A 10758-nucleotide genomic window follows, 5' to 3' on the forward strand; every position below is an offset into this window, starting at 1 on the left:
AAATCACTATTTTATTTTACATCTGCATTTCTGAGTCAAAAATATGATTCTTCACAAGCAGATAATCGAATGTAATCAAAAAGTATGATTTAAACAAAACTCCTCTTACTTTCGAATTAGTTTTCTTTCCCTAATCTTTACTTGGAGAAATCAATTTTAAAATATCATCATATTTAAAATATTAGATCATTAGATAATAAAGTTCAAAATGATTGTTATTTTTTACTGTCTAGTTTTATTCTTTCATTTCACATGAGCAAAAACATAATATAATATATAGAAAGCTGCCCTTAAATCAGGGGCAGGGAATATATGGTCCACAGGCCATATAAGACTTGACATCTGGCATTGTTATAGTTATCAGAGATCTAACTTGAAATTCAATGTATCTGGAAGCTTTTAAAGGGTGAATTAAATGTTTGATCAAATATATCCCACAAATGTTAAAAATATTGAAAAAGCCCTTGGAAGAAAAATGTTTGCCCACCCCTGCCTTAAAACCTGAAAAAACCTATTTTGAAATTTTCTAATATAAATCAGAAATATCAGAACCCTCATTGGTCAGGAAAATTATTTTTTTAACCCAAGGGGTAAGTCAATCCATGGGTACTGTATTTTCCCTAATTTAATTAACAACTTTTCTTCTGTAAGGATTTAATTTGGGAAAAAGAGTATATCCAGGCAGAGCCAAAATGGTGGCATGAAGCTAACATACTCTTGAACTTTTCCCCACCAAAGATAACTGAAAACTTTGCACTGACATTCAAACTACAAATCCCACCAAGATAAAGGAAAGATCCAAAGAATTTTTCAATGATAAACATCATGGAGTATCTTCAGTGAAGATCTGTCTCCTTGGGGGAAAAAGGAAAGTAAAGCCCAGGAGGCAGGAGAGCAGGAGAGCCAGCAGGAGGAGACTTTTAGCCACAGTGCAGTTTAGATCTCAACAACTTGACAACACCAGAGGTCCCAACAGCTAGATAACAAGCCAGTAGGAAGGGTCCCAACTCTAAACAAAGTCTGAACCATGGAAACATTAAGGCAAAACATAAGACTTGGTTGGGAACAAACCACTGCTAAGTCAGAACCTGGACATAAACAAACCTTTGCAAGGCTTGGACTGCATTGCCAACATTCTGGCCAACTACAAGCTAGGGATCAGATCCCAGCATATTCCCTATACTCCAGGGGCAGAGCTAAAACAACAAAAAAGCTAAAAGAGCGTTCCCTACAGAAAACTACTTTACAGACAAAGATGATATCACTGCCATGTTGGAAGAAGAATTCAGGAAATTATAACTCAAAGGGGAAGTCTCAAAAGAGTTTGTAAATTGGACTCAAATCCAAAAGCTCATCAAAAACCTTAAAATGAATTTAAAAACTGAAGAAGAGAGGAAGAAGAAAAATGGAAAAAAGAAATGAGAATCATGCAGGAAAATTATGAAAAATTGACCAGAGAATTCAACACCTTTATAAAGGAAACACAAAAGGTATTTGAAGAAAATCAAACTGTAAAATTAGAATTGAACAAATAGAAGCCAATGAATCTATGACATTCCATTAAACAAAATAAAAAGACTGGGATTAAAAACCAGAATTCAACAATATGTTGTTTACAAGAAACACATTTGAAACAGAAGATGCATACAGGGTAAAGGTAAAAGGCTGGAGCAGAATATACTATGCCTCAACTGAAGTAAAAATTTCAGGTATAGTGATCTTGAACTCAAAAAGATTAAAAGCAAAATTCTTTCTCATTAAAAGGAATAATGGAAGTAACCACATCTTCTTAAAAGGCACCATTGGTAATGTAATTAAATTATTACTAAGCAACATATGACCTAGTGATATAGCATCCAAATTCCTAGAGAAAAAAACTGAATGAATTACAAGGAGACACGGGCAGCAAAACTTTAATAATGTGGGTCCACAACCTTCCTCTTTCAGAACTAGATAAATCTAACTAAAAAATAAACAAGAAGGAATTTAAGAAGGTGAATGAAATCTTAGAAAACTTAGATATGATAGAATTCTGGAAAAAATTTAACAGGATAGAAAAGAATATCACTATTTCTCAACAGGAGTACATGGCACATATACCAAAATAAATTAAAGATTCAAAATTAAATACCAAATTAGAAATTTTGAAAAATTAAGGGAGAGATTTATAAAATTGAAAGCTAGAAAATGAGTGATCTCATACATAAAACAAAATTGATTTTTTGAAAAAGTCAATAAAATAGACAAATCTTTGGTTAATCTGATTTTTATAAATTAAAGCTAACCAAATTAACTAACCACCAATGAGGAGAAATTTAAAGAGATAATTCGGAACTACTTTGCTGAACTGTATGCCAATAAGTTGGATAACCTGAGTGAAATGGAAGAATATTTACAAAAATGCCAACTGCCCAGATTAACATAAGAAAGGAAGAAATATTTAAATAAACCCATTTCCGAAAAAGAAATTGGAAAAACCATCAATAAATTCCCTAAGAAAAAGTTGTCACTTCCAGATGGATTTACAAATGCCAAACATTTAAGGAATAATTAATTCCTATTCTATGTAAACTATTTAAAACATAGGAGTTTTGCCAAATTTCTTTCATGACACCACTATGTTGCTAATACCTAAACCCAGAAGAACTAAAATAGACAAAGAAAATTATAGACCAATCTCCCTAATGAATCTTAAATAAAATTTTAGCAATGAGATTAAAGGAAATTATTACTAAGATAATACACAATGATAAGGTAGGATTTACACAAGGTAAGCAATGTTGACTCAATATTAGAAAACACTCAACATACTGGAACATTTTAATAGCAAAACAAACAGAATTCATATTTTTAACAACAAATGCAGGTAAAGTTTTGATAAAATAGAACATATCTATTAAAAACACTAGAAGGTTTAAGAAAAAAGGAACTTTCCTTAAAATAATAAAAAAAATCTATCTGAAACCATCAACAAATAATATGTAATGGGAATAAACTCTAATAGCATTTCTAATAAAATCAAGAATCAAACATGGAAGCCCAATATCACCATTACTATTTACTACATTATTAGAAATGCTACTTTTTCCAAAAAGAGAAGGAAAATTAACTGAAGGAATCAGGATTGGTAATGAGGAACCAAAGTGTTCACTCTTTGCAGAGGATTTGTAGGTTTACTTAGAGAGCACAAGAAAATCATATTTTAAAAAACTTCTTAAAACAGCAAATTCGGCAAAATGGTAGTATATAAACTAAACCCACATAAATCATCAGCCTTCCTAAATTTTTGAATAACAAATGTCAAGAACAAGAGATAGAAAGAGAAATTCCATTTAAAACACCTGCAGACATTATTAAATATTTGGGAATCTACCTTCCAAGATAAACCCAGAAACTGTATGAGCACAATTATATAAAGTACATCTCACTCAAATAAAGTCAGAAATAAATAATTGGAAAAATTTCCTTTGCTCATAGTTAAGTCAAGCTAAAGTAATAAAAATGACAATTTTTTACCCAAATTAAATTGCTTATTCACTACCATACCAATCCAACTACCAAATACTCATTTTACCAAGCTAGAAAAAACATAGTAACAAAATTCATCTGGAGTAGCAAAAGGTCAAGAATAGCAAGTGGAGTTTATGAAAAAAATGTAAAAGAAGTACGTCTAGCTCTATCAAAACTAAAACTATGCTATAAAGCAGTAGTCATCAAAACTTCCTGGTACTGGTTAAGAAATAGTGTAATGGACCAGTGGATTAGGATAGGTTCAAAAGAGACTGCAGTCAATGACTACAGTAATCTACTGTCTGACAAAGCCAAAGACATCAAAATGAATGATTTTACTATATTATATTAAAAATGGTCTGCACTAATAAAATCAATGAAGCCAAAATTAGAAGGAAAGCAGAAACCTGGCGAAAAAACTAGGAGTTCTGATAAAGGTCTTATTTCTAAAATATAAAGAGAATTGCATCAAATTTATAATGTTACATGTCATTACATGATCAAAGGATATGAATAGACAGTTTTCAAATTAAGAAATTAAAGCTAGATATAAACATATGCAAAAATGTTCCAAATCCTTATTGTTTAGAGAAACATAAATTAAAGCAACTCTTAGGTATCACCTCAAACTTATTAGTTTAGCCAAGATGAGAAAAGGGAAAATGATCAATATTGGAGAGGTTGTGGGAAGATTGGGACATTGATGCATTGCTGGTGGAGTTGTCAATGGATCCAACTATTTTGGAGAGCAATATGGAGCTATACCTAAAGAGTAATAAAACTGTGCATTCCTTTTTACCCCCATAATACCAATTCTATATTGGTATTTCTATAAAGAGGAGAAATTATAAAATAGGGAAAAGTATCACATGTCTCAAAATATTTATAACAGCTCTTTTTGTAGTGGCAAAGAAATGGAAGTTGAGGGAATTTCCATCAATTGGGGGAATGGCTAAACAAGTTAAGGAACATGAATACTATGTAATATTATTGCTCTATACAAAACCATAAATGGATGCACTCTAGTAAACATGGACTGATTTACCAAATCTGAAGTTGAGTGAAAGGAGGAGATGATCAACCTTAATGGAAGCATCTCCTCTCCAGCTGAAATACAACAGCAGTTCAGAGAATTAGGACAATCCTATTAGATGAACAAACTACCCCTATCCAAAAGAAGGTAAACAAAACAAAACAAAAAAAAAACAAAAAAGAAAAAATTCCTTTTTGAATGTGATGAACACTTTATGAAAATTATCTCTTATATTTCTCTTTCCCTTAATCCTAATCCTTCATACCCAAAATGACCAATCTTTAAACACGTTCATGAAAAATATATACATGCAATGCTAACAAGACTGTTTGCCACTTAGTGTAGAGGGATGGGAAGGGAGTATTGAAAAAAATTTTGTAACTTAAAAATAAACATAATGTATATAGATGAATGTTGAAAATCCTTCATAACATGTATTTGGAAAAATCAATTATCAATAAAAAATATTGCTTGTATTAAAAAAGTTAATACAAGCACTTATGGCACCTACAAACTGATGAGGACAAAATACATACAGCATAAACATTCAATATCATATTATATTTATTAATAAAATTATAATTATATGTCTAAGTTAGAATATGATAGGTTCATGACATACAATACTGTGTGAGATTTGAAGAAAGATAATTTGATCTCTAAAGTCTCTTTTAATTTTAAATCCTTTGATTCCAAGAATCTCATTCTAATTGATGAAAGCAAGAAAGGATTTAGAAAGATGGTAATAGGGGCAGCTAGGTGGCATAGTGGATAGAGCACCAGCCCTGGAGTCAGGAGTACTTCAGTTCAAATCCATTCTCAGAAATTTAATAATTACCTAGCTGTGTGGCCTTGGGCAAGCCACTTAACCCCATTACCTTGGGGAAAAAAAAACCTAAAACTATAAAGATGGTAATATTTAATTTGCATTTTAAATATTGAAATGGTTAAGAAATCTAGATCATTCCAGATACAATGAATTCAATCTGTTTTATTTTGTTTTCAGCCTAACAAGTTTCCTCATGTTTGTGGGCTATCTAGAAGGAGGAAGGGTGCACATACATAATTTTTTCTCAACCAGCATTGCAACTGAAAATAAACTTGTGAATGTATGTAATACCATTTTGAAAAAGCTAAATAATAATAATAATAATTTTAATGATAATTACATCAAATCTATCTCAATCTTTTTGTTCATCCACTTTAACCAAACAAATCAGCTTGACTTCACCAGTGAAATAGTCATACTAGTGTACTAGTCATTTTTAAAAATTTTAAAAGCACTTTATTTTTATTTTTCCCCATTATTATAATAACCATGTTGTAAAAGTAAAAATAATAACCCCAGCCCACCCCCACGCCCTGTAAAGGTGAAACTTCAAGAAAAATAAAGTGAGAGGAAAAAAAAAAAGATGCTTCAGTCTCTGTTCATATACCATCAGTTCTTTCTTAGGGATGGATAGCATTCTTTATCATGTCCATCAGAGAAATGGCTTCAATATTTTCCTCCTAGTTGCCACTGCTAGTTGAATTTCCCTCCACTATATTCCTCCTCAAACCAGTTTATTCTATACTCTTTTTATTTCTTCCTGTTCCTTCTCAAAAATGTGTTGTTTCTGACTACCCTCTCTCATGATCTTCCATCTCTTCTATCACTAATGCTTCCCCTTCTCTCCCCCTATCCCTTCTTTCCCTTTCCTTCCCTCTAAGGAAAGATATATTTATATACCTAAATAAGTATACATACATACATACATACATATATACATATATGTACATATATACATATATTATATATATGTTATTTCTTTGAAGTCATCTCTGGAGAGAGTGAAGACTCCCTCATTCCCATCCCCCTTTCCACTCCATTGCAAAAGATTTTTCTTGCCTCTTTTATGTAAAATAACCTATTCTACGTCTCCTTTCCTGTTCAACCAGTACAATTATTTCTTGCCCTATTAATTCCATCTTTAAAATATATTAGACCTTCATATTCAGCTATTTCTAATGTCTTTTGCACTGCCCCCCCACATTTGACCTAAACTGGAGATGTTATATTCTTCAGTATTTTCTGTAATTCCTTTACCAAACTGCTGACTTAGTTTTCATGATTTTCCCAACATTGTTCTCATTGCTCTTTGCATTTTTTCCTCTACCACCCTCACTACATTTTCAAAATCTTTTTTGAGCTCTTCCAAGACCTCTAATCAATTCATATTTTTCTTGGAGCTACAGAATCTTTTACTTTGTTATCTTCTAAGTGTGTATTTTTATCCTCAATGGACCAAAGTCATTTTATATGGTCAGATACTTTTTCTTCTGTTTTTTGCTTATTTCCCCAGCCTATTATTTTATTTTAACTCTGAAGATGCACTTTCCCAGACTTTTGAAGTTTTTTTTTTTTTTTTTTTTTTTTTTTTGCTGCTGTTTTCAGGAATGATTTCCAGGACATTCAATCCCTTCAAGGATTTGTGAGAGGCTCTGACTGCTGTCCCACCTACGTTACTAAGTTTGGCCAAGATTGGAGTGAAATTCAAGAGAAATGTTTTACAGATTTCACCAGTGCAACAGATTATAAAATTTATTTTCAATTATATTGTTTCTATGTCCATAATTTCCTACATTATTGATATTAGGATAAGTATATTGAAACTCCAGGAATATCCACTTGAACTTTTGCTTCAAGGGGACAACTCCCTTACAGACCATAGAAGCACAGGGAAATGAACTTAATAATTTTTAAAAATCACACATATAACTCTATAAATATTTATACTTATTAAAGTAATACATTTTTGCATACATTTTATTTTCACATATTTTCTGTTGTCATTTGTTTTGCTTTGTTTTTTTGTTGTACATGATGGTTTCATTTTTTTAAGGAACTTCCTATTATGCCCTTCCACTATATTCTTTCCATACCTTTCTGGAAATACAAGCAAAGAATTCATTTCATAAATTTCAAACATACTCAATGCATTATCCCTTTTTCTATATTATAGTTGTTTCATCTATAACACTTAAACCCATTCCAGAATTTCAAATGTTGACTATGTCACTTCAAAGATCAATTTTATATTTTATTTTAAAGTTATTTAAAGGGGCTATTAGGAGAGTTCAGTTAGAATTCCCCCTTATTACATTTCAAAAGAAGTTAAAAATAATAGCTCTTGGGCCTTTATCTACTACAAATATAAAGAAATATTCATGAATAAATGAAGTTCTTGGTACTTAAAAAAGACTGTAATTTGACACATAAAAATTTTATTTTGTTTTTTATTTGTGTGTATGTAATATGACACAAAATCCTCAGAATAATTGAAGGAACATAATGAAAGCATGTTTTACAAACCACAGTGGAATAAATGTACAACCACAAAAGATTTTATATAAATAAAATCAGATTAAAAAAGTGGTACCATCCAAGCTGCTAAATAATTAGTTTATAGTACTAGGAAAAAATCATGGCAAAATTCACAATAAAATTAAACTGAAAAGCAATTTGGAACTATGTTCTTAAGGTTATCTACATACTATTCAACTTAATCAACTGATACCTTTAGAAGTCATGACCGGAAGACATTACAAAAATAATATGTCAGTAAGATACTAAAGATTGAATGAATATCTACTATTTGACAATAAGTGTTTAAGCAGCAGGACACAAAAATAGATAAAAGCGTCCATACCTTCACAGAGTTAATACTAATATCAGTAACAATAGACTAAGAAGTTTTATAAGTAAGACTATATGTATGTAAATTGTGTGTTTGTGTGTATCAAGACTATATGTATGTGAATAGTATGGGTGCTGGCATGTATACACATAAAACTGTAGATGCATATTTAACAGAAGTATTTTTTTGACTTTGGAATGAAGAAGTTTTGGGAAAGGTACCATAAAGTAGATAGGATGTCAGCTGGGACTTTCAATAAGACAGGGAAGGTAAGGAGGCAGCGATGAGGAAAGAAAGCACTCCAAGAATGGGAAAGAGCTAGAGAAAAATATCCAGTTCACTTAAAGTGTGTTGTTTGTGGAATAGAGAGGAGACAAGTTTCACTAAATCAAAAAGTAAATTACTAGGAATGTTATACAAAGAATGGAAATATAAGTGTAGGCATATTAAATTATGTAAGTCTTTGTCAAATTTCAATGATTTTTAATTTTGTATTTATATTTGATGCTTGAGGTTATGATGAGTTTCTGGGATTTATTGAGTAGGAGGGTGCCATTGTCAGATCTACATTTAGGAAGACTATTTTAGGTATTTAGTTGAGGATAGATGGAAGTGGTAAGAGATTTGAGGTAAGCAGACTCATCTAGGAGGCAATTTCAATTCTCCAAGTAAGAAGAATGAAACCCTGCAAAGAGAGAGAGAGAGAGAGAGAGAGAGAGAGAGAGAGAGAGAGAGAGAGAGAGAAGTCCATGTGATAGATTTTGCAAAAGTGAAATTGACAAAAATCCCAGGAGGGTGAGAAAGCTCAGGTGGAGGTGCATGAGGGACCATCAGGATTCCTGCCCCCACCCCACCCCACGCTATGCCAGGACCAAAGGGCGCAGGTGCAGCATGGGGGCGGGAAGGCTGCTGGAATGAGGGCTGGAGGTGGGTGACTGTTGACTTTAGCCTTGGCCCGATGGAAAAGTTGGGACTGGCTCCCATCTCTTTCGGCCCAGCCTCGTTGCTCTCCCGAAGCATCGAGAGAACGCCCCAGAGGCACCCATTTTGCAGATGGAAGTCAAATCTTTCATTCCTTAATTGACCAGACCTTCCAAATTTGGCTTACAAGAAAGTAAAAGGCAAGACCCCAGGTGTTATTTTCATCCTCAGCTATTTTTCTATTATGAATGGGACAAAGGCAGTGGCAATTGAAGAATTTTTCAAATCTGTAGGTTATACCTTTATAAGGTTTGATTATACAGGATGTGGAAGTTCAGAAGGCAATTTTGAAGAAGGCACAGTGGGAAAATGGAGAAAAGATGTTCTTTCTATAATGGATGACATAGCAGAAGGACCTCTGATATTGGTTGGATCCAGCTTGGGTGGCTGGCTGATGCTTCATGGCGCAATGGCATGCCCAGAAGAGGTAGTAGATGTCATTGGTATAGCTACAGCAGCAGACATCTGGATAACAAAATTTAATCAACTTTCTCTTGAAGAAAAAAAAATATGTGGAAATGAAAGGCACACGGGAGATGCTGTCAAAATACAGTAACAATGGAATTTATGGCTTCAAGTACAGTTTGACTAAAGAGGCAGAATTCTACTGCTTGTTAAATGGCTCTATACCTATGTTGTGTCCTGTGAGATTGCTCCATGGCATGAAGGATGATGTCATTCCATAACAAACTTCCATGAAAGTTGCTGACCCAGTGATTAGTACAGATGTAGATGCCATCCTCTGTAAAAATAGTGATCATCCAATGAAGGAGAATGAAGACATTAAATTTCTTGTGTATACAACTGATGACATAATTGATAAGCTTACCACTTCAAATTGAGTTTATGGGTGCACAAATATACACTTTATTGTGTGGTGAACAAAATCCTATTTTTAATTGAAGTGGTAGACTGATGAATCAGGAAGTCTTTAAGGGGTGACAAATGAAAAGTAGTGCTCTATAAGTGTTTTTCTCCTACCTCCATACTGTAAATAATATATAAGGATTTTCTTAATGCAACATTTGCATGAATGTTCAATTGTGAATAAAGTATAAGTTGTTTTTGGAAATCTTTTTCTCTTTGCTTTTTTTCTAAACTTTTTTTATTATAATATTTCCTACACTATTTTCTTTACCAAGAAAATGTTTGTGTTGACTGTGCCAACTGTTATATTTGGTTAGTGCTTCTTGAATTGTAAAACAAAGCTTAGGTTTTTTTTTTATTTTTGTTCATTAACTATGACAAATAGTGAAATAATTGTAACAGTTTTATGTTCAGATATACAAATTCACAAAGTTTACCAAAATTGCACAGTGAAATTGAAATTTGAAAAAGTCTGGTTATAATAAAATTCAAAATTTAAAGGGTTAAAAAAGTGAAATTGATGGACCTTTACAATAGTATTGATATAGGCATGAGAGAAAATGAAGAGTCAAGGATGAATGCTAGTTTATGTGAATTGGAAAGATGATATTACCCTCTAAAGTTTTAGGGAAGACAAGAAGTGGAGTGGGTTTAGGGGAAAAGATATTGGGTTCTATTTTGGACATTGAC

General features: G+C 32.4%; 1 pseudogene; it reads left to right on the plus strand.

The window, feature by feature from the left end:
- The first annotated feature begins 9082 nt into the window (after positions 1–9082).
- Positions 9083–10043, plus strand: LOC141489266 (palmitoyl-protein thioesterase ABHD10, mitochondrial pseudogene; annotated as a pseudogene).
- Positions 10044–10758: the final 715 nt, after the last annotated feature.

The sequence above is a fragment of the Macrotis lagotis genome, chromosome 5, assembly GCF_037893015.1.
Source record: "Macrotis lagotis isolate mMagLag1 chromosome 5, bilby.v1.9.chrom.fasta, whole genome shotgun sequence".
NCBI classification, from domain to species: Eukaryota; Metazoa; Chordata; class Mammalia; order Peramelemorphia; family Peramelidae; genus Macrotis; species Macrotis lagotis.